The sequence below is a fragment of the Panthera tigris genome, chromosome B1 (genome assembly GCF_018350195.1).
Source record: "Panthera tigris isolate Pti1 chromosome B1, P.tigris_Pti1_mat1.1, whole genome shotgun sequence".
Taxonomy (NCBI): domain Eukaryota; kingdom Metazoa; phylum Chordata; class Mammalia; order Carnivora; family Felidae; genus Panthera; species Panthera tigris.
Window position 1 is genome coordinate 17,555,298 of NC_056663.1, and position 12,728 is coordinate 17,568,025.

General features: G+C 38.7%; 1 long non-coding RNA gene across 4 annotated transcripts in view; it reads right to left on the bottom strand.

Moving 5' to 3' along the window:
* LOC122237846 overlaps positions 1-12,728 on the bottom strand; it is a 122,262-nt gene that overhangs the window by 88,026 nt on the left and 21,508 nt on the right. For all 4 annotated transcript variants that reach the window (XR_006216520.1, XR_006216517.1, XR_006216519.1 and 1 more), the window contains one exon: positions 268-368. This is a non-coding gene — a long non-coding RNA (uncharacterized LOC122237846). The remainder of the gene's footprint in view (positions 1-267; positions 369-12,728) is intronic.

Here is a 12,728-nt window from a genome sequence, read left to right on the forward strand (position 1 = left end):
TATTTTGAGAGAGGAGAGAGAGTGTGGGGAAGGGGCAGAGAGAGAGAGAGAATCCCAAGCAGGCTCTGCACTAACAGGAAGGGGCAGAGAGAGAGAGAGAATCCCAAGCAGGCTCTGCACTAACAGCACGGAGCCCCGCTTGGGGCTCAACTACATGAAACTCACAAACCATGAGATCATGACCTGAGTGGCAATCAAGAGTCAGACTCTTAAGGAAGGAGCCCACCCAGGTGCCCCTGCTTTAACTCTTAAACCATGTGGACTTACCTCTTTCCTCCCACTTCAAGCAGCATGGAATGTGCTTTTCTGTCAAATTTGTTTGTGCTTCTCGTGCCAAAACTGGTCAAAGTTCATAACTGAAGGAATTGCTTTAAAAGAAGAAATCATTGTTTTAAGAAACTCTTGCTTCCCACCTATAGGGGTTGCAACATTTCTCTGTTAAAATGCAAAAACAAAATGGGAAAACTGCTTTCCATTGTCCCCCCCCTTTAAATATATTTATATCAGTTGTTACGTCTTAACCTGTTACACTCTTTCTTTAGACTTGCTGCATTTTACCCAAGGCAACGGGCCGCCATCCCCATAAAAACAGCTTCCTGTTTTTTCCACAGAGATAAAAATAAAAGAGTAAAAGTGACCAACTGTCTTGTAAGGCCTCAAATATAAACAGGATTATTTTTAAGGGCTCTCAGAAATGTCTGGAAGTCGCTGTAGGTTGTGAAGGGCTGGTACTGAACTCCTTGGCTCCCTGTTTATGATTTTGCTGTGCATTCCCTAAGGGCTCTCTCGTGGATGAAATGAAAGGCCACACATGAAGGGCAAGCAGGGTCCAAAAGTCAGTTATTGCTTCCCCTGCCAATGATTCACTAAGTGAATAATTCACTCATTTCTTCCATCTGATAAAGTGAGTTGACATGAAGGAGTGGCAAAGTTGTCTTATCTTCTCGGGAGCAGGAAGCTGTCACGACAGGGCCGTAGCCAAGTCTACTTGCAATGGTTTCTCCTTAAATCCTTCGTGAGGGCGCACTTACCAGGGCTCCGTGGTTGGAAGACAAGCAGATGGGAAAGGCCTAACTGTGCAGGTAGCAGTGAACGGGCAAAAGGGACTTAACACAAGAAGACCGGTTAGGAGAGAACAGGAATGGGTCAAAAGTTTTCATTTGGACTATGAACTTTCCTTACCTTTGAACAACGACATGTTTTAGACGTCATGGCAGAAGTTTAAAAGGGTGTTTAATGATGTCTAAGAAAGAAGTATTCTTCTTTTTTAAATTCCTTTCCCTGGGGATTAAAAGTCCGGGAAGATTCTCAATGAGGGACCCACACAAAGCTCAGCCAACCGGTCTCTACTTCTGCTCTTCTTCTAGGCCGTTTTCCCACATCTTTCTCAGCTGACTTTCCTCACAGTAATTGGTGAATTGTCAGAACATTGTATAGCAACATTATCCAAAAATGATTTGTATTTGTTATATCTCACCATCCCTAGGTGGTATTAAATAGCTCAAGAGATAAGACATTCTCTTCCTAAACTTCTATACCATAGTTTAAAATGGTGCCTTGCACATGAGTTAGCCTCTTTCCAGTTAATGTCTTTAGGTTTTGGAGAGTGATAAGAATGAAGAACAAAAAGTGTAATTTCCATGTCCTGCTTTGTGCCATCACAGCATTATTAAAAAATAAAAAAATTAAAAAAAAAAAGAATCTCTTCATTGTCAACTTCAGTGCTAAGTGAACTGAGTTCTTACCAAACCAAAACAGAAAATAACTTATTTGCACAGTTCAGGTTTTTAAGTTTGCTTGCCTAGAGAGTTGCATAAAAATAGTACAGGGCTGAACCTTCCAGGGAAGTTATTTTTTTCTAACAGAACAATTACTGAAAATTGGGACTGAAATTCTAGTTTGCACATTTGTAATGCACTGAAATTCCCTTCTGCTTGACTCCGAAAAGCATTGTACTATATCCAGTTGTGGGGATGGTATACAATTACCACAGATTTCTGGTATCATTCTTAAACCAAAATGCTGCCTGTTACACATGCAAACTCCATGAATGGGGAAAGGTAGCAAAGCAAGGTGACATTAGTTGAATTAATGCTTTGTGAATTATGTCCTTTCTTAATGGAAAGGAACAAATTTTCCACTTTTTGTACGTGTTAAAAAGATACGTATATGTCCTATTATGCATATGTACACATACGAATCCACATATTGTATTTTTGAGTTTACTCTCACATATTATAATTTGGTACTAAAAGCTGTGTCATGAGGACATATTCCTACAACTTTTTAACATAAAAAACTTTTGAATCAAAAGGGACTTAAAAAGAAATCACTTTTTTCCCCCCAGAGATAGACCAAATTTTCCATGATCATACGCCAGTTATTTATAAATAGTAAATAGCAATGCCCTGGGAAGGGGATCTCAGGGAAGTCAAATTAGTTTTTAAAAAATGACTCCTGATTTATTGTATATTTCATGAAACTATTAGCAACTTGCTTTTCCTTAATAGGCAAATGTCCCTGCTCCCAGATTTTCCCGTAGCCCTATCTCTTTGGTTCTGATAGCTCACTTATTGTCTCATTTGTCAAAATGGGCTGTTAGTATATGTGACCTCTCTGAATGTTATCCATTTCTTACGTTTGGTTCATTTCTTGTAAGCTTTTATAAAAGCCCATGTGTATGTGTATTACTCACTTCATTTACTGATGTGGTTCAATATACACTTGTGTGGCATTTCTGCCCAAAGTACCTATCTTGAATCTAATCATGAAGAAACATTGGACAAACCCAATCTGAAGGACACTGTACAACATGGATGACCTATAGGCTTTGAAAACAATGGCAAAACACACAGCAAGGCCAAGTGACTAAAGAGACAGGAGCATTAGATGTCATGGGTGATCCTGGCTCACATCCTAGACTTGGAGGGGCAAAAAAGCTATAATGGGTATTATTGAGACAATCGGCAACATTTGGAGATGGACTATAGACAATTACATTAATGTTAAATTTTGCTTTTTTTTAAAAAAAAAAAAAAGTGTTTATTTTCGAGAGAGAGAGCCTGAGGTGGGGGAGACACAGAGAAAGAAAGAGACAGAGGATCTGAAGTGGGCTCCGAGCTGACAGCAGCAAGCCTGATGTAGGGCTCAAACTCACAAACTGTGAGATCATGACCTGAGCTGAAGTTGGATGCTCAACTGACTGAGTCACCCAGGCACCCCTAAATTTTCTGTTTTTCATAATTGCACTATGGTTAAAGAAGGGAGCACCTCTGTTGTTAGAAATTATATGCTGAAGTGTTTAAGTGTAAAGGGGCATGATGCCTATAACGTGCTCTCATATGATTTGTAAAAAATTATATATATATATATATATATATATATATATATATATATATATATATATGTTTTATTTAATGAGGGACAAAGAGAAATTCAGCAGAGGGGGTAAATGTAACAAACAGTAAGCCTGTGTAAAGTGTATTCTGAACTTCATGATATTTTTGCAACTTTTGTAAGTTTGGAATTACATGAAAATAAAAACTTAGTGAAATGAGTAATAAATATTTAATTTATTGTATTATATTATTCACCTTTCTTAGGACATAACTTAGGGCTTACTATTGTGGGGAATAATAGTCCTTATGTTCATATATATATTTTTTCTAAATCTGTTCTTGGGGTCCACATCACGCACCACAAGAGCACCAGCTTTTACAAAACCTTCTGCTAAAATTAATGAGGAATCTGGTGCAGTGTTAATTTTGAATAAAAAAGATGTGGGTTGAATGACAGCACCAGCTGATGGGAGGCATTAATACTGTTTGATTCCATGCTGGCAGAACACATCCAGCTGTGGGGGCCTGGGAGGCCTGGAGGAGAAAAATGTGAAAAGAAGAAGTTTTGTAAAATGCATGTAGTCTGGAAAATAAGGAATGCTAATTATTTTTCAAGAATTTTGGAAGGAAAATTAAAGCCTAGTAGAAGCATGGAAATCAGAGCAGAAAGAGAAATATGAAAAATGTTAAACTCGTTTCTTTTAGCTGTGGTCTTTTGTGCTATTATTTAGCCTTTTCTGTCTTTTACTTTCAATTAAATGCAGGTCTCTCTAGGTTTCGTTTTTATGATCAGAGAACAAAGTCCAGCCTTTCTGACACATTAGGGTGTAATAACTGGGAATATATATACTAGATGATATGTAATATATATATCATTCAAAAAACATTTGTTGAACATACTGAACTATATACTAGCCATTGAACTAGATCCTAACAGACTCTAAAGATACAAAGACTAATAATAACCTAAAGTCTGTATTTTGTAGGAACAAACAGTGTGAAGTTCAGAGTGGAGGGGACAGTTACACGGATTATGAGAAGATTAAAATTCTGTGTAGTAGACTAAACGTTGTGATGGGCGTGCAGTGTTCCGCGAACTGACGTTAGGGGCATTTGGGAAGGAGTGGTTATCAGGGAAAATTCCAAGAAGAGTCTTAGGTCCAGGGAATAGCAAAGATAAGTCCAAGAAGTGAGCGCGAGGATGGTAAGCATTTCTCCACTTTCCACTTTTCTGACCCCTTGGAAGGTATAATCAAGTGATTTTAGATTGCTGTGTCTGTAATTTGAGTTCAAGCCTTTAGCAGTCAAATTGTAGACGTTCTGCATCTTCGTGTCCTTTCTGAGGCCTTGGCAGACTTACTCTAGTGTTTTTCTGGGTCTGCGACTTGGCATTGGTGTGACCTCCGAAGCCACTAGACTGAAGCTTTTCTGTCTCGTGGCATCCACATCTGCTGCCCTGCTGGGGTTCCTGGGACAAGTTTGGGGACCAGTCCAGCCACTGATTAAGGAGTCACCCCTTTTAAATTACAGGTAGCTTTTAATGAGCATGGCCTTCATTGTCCTGGGGCTATCTGAAGCATCCCTGTCTAAGATGCCATAGTGCATTCTGCCCACAGGACTCACCATTTAGAAGGCGCTCTGTCATTATCTCTTTAATATCACCCCTTCAGCTTTTTTTTGTTAAACTGTTTGAAAATATGGTAGATCTTGCTTGCTTTATTCTTAAAGTCTCTTAAACTCTTTTTGATATTTTTCTTTTTCACTCCATTAGCGGAATTTAGGATAGTTTCTTTGGAGATTTCTTCCAGTTTACCAATTTTCTCTTCAGTTGTATCTATTCCCTTTACTCTGTCCATGGAGTTTTTAATTTTTAAGACTTCTATTTGATTCTTTTAAAAATTCTTTTTTCCCTCTATAATCTCATGTTCCTGGCTATTTTCAAATTCTTATTTTATTACTTTATGATTACAAGCATAGTTACACTATATTCTGTACCTAAAAATTCTAATATTTGAAGTTATTGTGGTTATTTTCTGCTGTCTTTTGTTTTGGTTGACTTTATCTTGTATCATTTCCTTGGATGTTTGTGACTCTTGTTACAGGAACTTACATTCTTTTTAATCATGGAATTTCATTAAATTCTAGATTAAAATAATGTTCCTTCAAAGAGAGTTTGTATTTGCTTTTTTTCCAGCCATCCTGGACACACATACTCTTTAACTGACCCACTTTAAATAAAATTTCTCTCCTAAAAGATCTGAATCACATAGGTAGGTGAATTTGAACTTAAATGACATAAATTCTCAATATATCTTCCTCTTTAACTTCTCCTTCTTCTTTTGCGTTGCTCCAGGGTTGAGTTAGGAAAATTTTTGTGCCGTCCACTTCTATGAAGGGGGTTTATTTTTCATTTGTCCTAAGGCAGAGCATGTGTAGCTCTTTAATGTCTCAGCACGACGTGGACATAGCTTCCCATTTACTTTCCCATCGTGGCACGTATTTATCTCCTGTCCTCTACACTCCGTGCAGCTGTCATGGTGGAAAGTCAAGGTTTTCAGTGCTTAGCTCAACCCCTCAGAGGGAAAGCTGGCTTTGGCTCTTGCTTAATTCCTGGGTTTCTTCTTTCATTTTAATTTTGGCCTCTGTGGATTCTGTTCATTTGTGCCAGCTTAGCAATGCAATTAAAGATGTATTTTTTTTCTTAATTCAACATTTTAGTCATTTTCATTGGCAAGGTCTTTCAAAATATCTGATCTATAAGAGCGCCAGAAACAGAAGTTGGCTCTAAGCTTTCTAGCAGGCACTGAGAAGAGGGAAATCTAATCAATTACATGGTCACAAGGGCCAGGAGAAAAATGATTCTCAGTTGCTTTGGAGAGATACAACAATTTTTGGCACTGAGGCCAGACTGGGATTTTTCTCCGCAGCCATTCTAACAGGCACCCTCGTCTTTCTTGTTGCTTGGATGATCCAGGAAGCCGTTCCATCAGTCTTTAGAACTGATGTCCTTTAGAGTGCCAAAGCTAGGTGGTATGTGGCAGTGAAGAAGATCCTGGAAGATAAATTGCACTTTCCACTTAGTGTTATACTCGGTAAAATGGGTCCCAAAGTGATGCGGCTTTCCCAAGAGGCTTCTGAATCATCCTGCCTATTCTTACAGTTTCTTAGACATGCTTAAGACAGACTGGAATCTCTTACAGCCCAGGCACAGAAGGTAATTTTTTACTTAAGCAGCACAGAGTTGGCCTCTAAATGACATGGGTGGAATGGGTCTACATCCATGTAGTAAAACTGAGTCATAGCACCTTTTACAGCCTTCTTTATGGTATAGTTCAACCACCTAAAGACATGTCTCTAGATAAGCTGAAATCAAAGATCAAAATGTTTTGCAATTAATGCTTTCTGTAATTGTGGGGCGCCTGGGTGGCTCAGTCGGTTAAGCATCCAACTCTGGGTTTTGGCTCGGGTCATGATCTCACGTTCTTGAGTTTCAGCCCCACGTTGGGCTCTGTGCTGACAGCGCAGAGCCTGGAGCCTATTCGAATTCTGTGTCTCCCTCTCTCTCTCTCTCTGCCCCTCACATGCTCACACTCTGTCTCTCTCTCTCAAAAATAAACATTAAAAAAAAAAAAGAGAATACTTTCTGTAATTGTTAGCTATTATATGTTTTATATCCTGTTCTAGTTATATTTGAGTGCAGTTTGCTGGTAATTAAAAGTGTATAAGGTGAAAGAATACTTACTTGATGTGATGGGACTGCTAAGAAGATTAAAGAAGTGAACAATTACTAATTACATCAAAATTGGGACAGTTGTGAATGATATTTGGCTAAACTTGCTTTCTAGACTAGTGAATAGATTATATGGCAAATGGAATTCTAGATTTATATTTCAATTTAAATGAAAATATGTGGAAATATTAAAAAAAAAAAAACTATTGGCAAGGCAAGCCAGGTGAATCTTATTCTGAGAACAGCACTAAAAACACAGTTATTTAAAGCTTTTCTACCTGGGAGAATTCAGAAGGAAAAAAGTTTATGTTATAAAGTTAAGAAAAGTTCAGTGAATTGGTGATAGCAATTATCAAGAAGGGATTTTTGGGGTGGGAATAAACTTCAGTCAAGGGAGAAATGACTGCTTTGCAATTTCAGCTGGATTTTAGGAAAGAAACAAAGGGTTGAAAGCAATTGTGTGAGTTCCCTTATCCTGTACAGTGAAAACAGAACTAACACTCTTGTCATATCTCAGAAATAATAAAAATGTTGTAAGGTTTCCATGAAGAGAGTTTGAAAATCTGTGAAATAAACCATTCCTTATTGGATCGGACCCCTGCTGAAGAAAAGCCTTTCATAACAGATGGTGATTCTGGCCACGTTGTGAGTTTAACAAAAGCTCTTACCTATTTCTGAAACTGTTGGCTTCAGTGAACTTACTAAATGATACTCTTCGTCTTAATTTTTAACGCAGCTATTGTTTTCTCTCTCTTATAGCATGGGTGATAAAAGGAACTTAAAATTTATAGTCAAGTCTTCTGTTTTTCAGGGTTTCTGTGGTGGTTCTTTTGGTTTCTAACCATTTTTCCCCATCTTAGACAAGTTCTCCACAATGGCATAGAGGTGACCCAGCAGGTACAATATATAGATTCCCACCTTTGCTTCATAAGCAGGAAATTACTGTTCTTAGCTTCAGGGAATCCCCCACCCCCACCCCAGCCCCAAGAATAAGAAATCGTGTTTTGCCAGCTTGAAGAGCTCTATTCCTAAGCACCAGACTTCACTGTGAATGTTCAAGCCCGTGAGTAAATTCTACGTCTACAATTTTGTCAAAATTTAGAGAAAGAGCTTGAAGAATAACCATTTCCTTTCTCATCTCCACTCGACTGGAGCTCAATCAGTTCCAATAATGTTACCACATTGGTTTCCCACTGACCATTTTCACACGAATTTGGAAAGCACATAAAGAAATAATTGTTTTCAAGGGTGTGTCCTTGTGAAAAATGCACGAGCTGTATACTTACTATTTGTATGCTTATGGTCATATATTACACAATTAAAATGTTTAATGCAAAAAAAAAGAAATAATTGTTTAATCCAAAGATGCTTGAAACTATGATAGGACAATAATCACCCACTTTAAGGGTAGGAATGGCTTTTAGTTTTGAACTTAAGCTGTTATGTTGTTTTAAGGGAGGGGAAGCAGGGGCGACCATACTGATACTCAAAAGCATGTCTGTAAATTTGGAAATCAAATGGAAATACTCTTTTAGGTTTATGAAGTAAAACAATGCGGAATTCCTCATTCACTTATTCATGCAAATGATGAGATTTCTTTGGGTGGTGGTTTTCTTTCCCCACAGTATAAAATCTAATTTAAGTGAATTTCCTCCTCAAGATTTGGGTATAAAACATCAAGACTTACCTGATTTCTCTTCTTTTTTTTAATGTTTATTCATTTTTGAGAGAGTGAGCGAGTGAGCACAAGTGGGGGAGGGGCAGAGAGAGAGGGAGACACAGAATCCAAAGCAGGCTCCAGGCTCTGAGCTGTCAGCACCGAGTCTGATGTGAGGCTTGAACTCGTGAGCTGTGAGATCATGACCTGGGCCGAAGTTGGAGACTTAACCAGCTGAGCCACCCAGGTGCCCTGTTTTATTTTCTATTTAAGTATTATATTTTCCAAACTCATGACTTCATATTAGTCACATTTTAGGATTTTCAGAAAATTTCAAAAGGTCCTCACCCACATAAGGAAATATGATTTACAAATGACCACTCATGCATTGGTTCAGGTATAAATGATCTTTCAGTGCTGATTGGTTTAAAAGTCTTCACAAATGAAAACGCATAAAGAACCTCTAGGATCAATGCTCTTTACTGGGATAATCCTTCCCACATTGTAGAAATCCGTTCTCTAGGGTCTGTAGGTTGATCAGGAGGGTAGAAGGTATGCAGTGATTGGTGGAAGCTGTAGTTTTTGTCTGCTTAGCATCATTCCCCATCCCCTTCCTTCTACGCCTTCCCCATTCTTAGTGCTCCAGGTGGTGATGTCAATCAGAATGGCCAATCCCCATTTAGTGGGCGAGTGGGTAACCAAGGCTAGCTATTAGAGTGCCAAGGATTAATTCAAGAATGTGCATGTGACTCAAGAAAGATAAATTAGTGTCTTTTCTGAGATTGATATAGGGTTTTAATGGGTGGGGAACATATAATTCCACCGTGACTGGTAAGCAGGGCCAATGTGCATCTGGGGCTGATGAACGCCATCATGTCTGACACACACAGGAAAAGCCTGCTTGCGATACAAGTGGAGATAAGCATACTGAAAGGTGAAGAAGGAGAGAGGCAGGACTCTAAGCACACTGTTTACCTGTGGATCCACCCATAATTAAAGACACATTGACTTCTGACTTCCCGATCACAGAGACGTTACATTCTCCCATTTTGGAAGCCAGTTTGAGTTGGGTTTCTAACATGTCTGACCAAAAAGGGTCTTAGCTAATGTAGTCCCTATTGCAGAACTTCTGTTAAGATTTGACTGCAATTCTGCTAACATCTTTCTGTCACTCTCTCTCCTTTTGTCCTATGGTCTGACCAACAGCCACATGAGATACTTTGAATTTTTTGTGCTAATCTGAACAAATTCACCACAACACACAGAATGATTTCGCAGTGCAATTCAAACATAAATTCCCCATTGAGAAAACACGGAGATGTTTGTAGTTACCATGGCCTTGTGCAATAACTTTGGGTGTAGTGCTTTTATTTACAGTTACTGTTGTGTAGAGCTGCAAGCACCCTAGGAGTTAACCTATGCAAAGAGGAGCATATATTCTTTCAAGGCACTTGTAGCTGTCATTTTATTTTTTGAGCGTTATGAATGGAGGTATTGTTGCAAACAGCTGTACTGTGAAGGCATTTAAGCCAGTTATTACTGCCTGTGGTGTCTGCACTCAAAATGTTGCAAACACTGAAATTATGATTTACAGAGGTGAAAAATGTAACTTTTATAAGATCTGGCATGCCTGGCTCTGTCTCTTTCTATTATTGGACAGATTCTTTTGCAGTGATGATTCTTAAGCTCAGTGTTTGTAATCCTAATTAATTCAAAAGGGATGGCCAGAATATATCACAGAACATGTAATAACATGTTAATTTGGAAAGCAATATGGTAACACTGATGTTATTTTTAATGTATTTAATTATTTCTCAGTATGTTATATTACATGGAACATAATCTGAAGACTTAGAATATAGTAAAATAATTTTTAAATGTTACGTATCTTAGATGATGATGAATTTGGCTGAATTGAAGTGACAAACATATTTAGGAATTGGAAAAAACTAACTTGATGTTTCCTGGAGGAAGTCTTTGATATATTGTCTGACAATTCACTTCCTTCCAGTAAAAATGACCATCCTTAATAACTTTAGATCTGCTGTCACACCCACTTCAGTTGACTAATCTCTGCTAAAGTTCCTTCTTTTCTTATTTGGCCCAAATCATGATGTAACCCTTCACCTAGATCAAACTGTCCCTTTGGTTGAGATCAATATGGGAATTCAGTATTTGGGTTCCCTCAGTGTTTCATGGCTTAGCACAGCAAATCCCACACCAGTTTACATCTTTTGGTTCTTGGACCAGTTAAGAGTTCTCTCCAGAATATCTGCCAAAGAGTAGCCAATAGAAAATTTCTCAGTTAGTTTACAAGTTAACAGAAGATAAGATCTCTCTTCAATTTGTATGCAGGGCATTGTCCAGATACTATTGTGCTAATCTAATTCTTTAACTTAAAAGATTTTAAAGGTCACTGATTTTTTTTTTTTTTTTTTTTGAAGGGAAGGCATCTTCTAGTTCATCTAGGAAAATATTCTCTCTTCACAAATGTCTTGGTTAGGATGCTTTGGGTTGCATGTAACACAAAACTGATTCAAACTACCGTTAGTAAAAATGGGAATTCTGGGGCTCATAGCACTGGATGTTCTAGGTGACAGAAGAGGCTTTACCCAGAGCTCAGGCTCTGACCAGGCCCCGGTGTCTCCCCAGTTTGTCGTACAGTACAGACCACAAAACGGGGATAACGGCTCCTTAGCCACATGCTTCCTCACACTTCCACTAGGAAAGAGTCTGCCTTCCTGGTAATTCAAACCAAATCCCCCAAGTGAGTTTTCCTGGCCCTGATTGGCTTGATTTGGGTCATGTGCCACTCTTTCTTTTGAATTAACCTCTGTGATTGATGGGGTTGGATTTGCCGAGTGGGCTAAGGGAAACAACTTCCAGTCCTGGAGGTGAAGCCAGGATCAACGCCATACTAACCACATTTTAGGGACCTTCAGGTTGTTGTCTTGGGTCATGGATGCTAGAGAGGTAATAACAAACCGCAAGAGCGTAAGTATGAAAGAATCCAAGGGTGTTGGCTTCGTCACATACTAAGCAGCATGGCTGCATCTAGAACCTGATTCCATATCATTTGTCAATAAAGGTACATCAACTGCATATAGTCATACACTAAGCACTCTGTCTTGGTAGATTTGTGGAAGCACTGCAGTTGCCTAGCACAGTCTTTATCAACGCGTGTTCTGAGATTCATTTTATAAAAGACATGGGGTGCCTGGGAAGAATGCAGATTCTGGGGCCCCAGCCCTGATTTGCTGAATCAGAATTTGGGTGGGACTCAGGGATTTGTATCTTAAATATGTTTCCTTAGCAAATCTCTTGCATACTAACACATGCACCGCCTACGTTGGTGGGTAACCCACAAACTGTTAGCGATTAACAAACACTCCACCACATCTTGGACTGTATTTGGAAATGTCTTCTCTAACATTTCTTTATGTCGATATTCTGGTTAAGATTCTAACTGTTGCTCACCAATAATCCAGTCACCTCCTAACCCTGTTAGGAGGATTGTAAGGACGTGCTAAATTTATCAGGTGAGGAGGAAACTCTGCGGAAGACTGACAGGCACAGCGGAAAACCATCTCTGTGCTACGCTCTCAGGGAGTGTCCGCAAGTGTAAAAATCGTGGCATTAGGACCAGCAGGAAAAATATAAATATATTTGCTATGACAAATACATCAAAGAAAGCATGCGATTACCTAATTATATATATTATTTACTTTTCAGAACTCTTCTCAGTTGTCTTCAGGATATGATTGATACCTTAACAATTTGCTCAATGTGTGCTACTTAGATAGTAAAAGTAGGGTGTTGACAGTAACTATTAAAAATCATATGAATGCTGACTGTGACTTAAAATAAAAAATACAACACTCACTGTGCTTTGTCACATCCCTGTTTTTGTCTGACGGCACAGATCCCAGGACAAATTTTCCACCAGTTTTCCTGGAAATGACCTAGATAGAACCTGCCATCTCCCAGGTAGCTTCCATGGAAA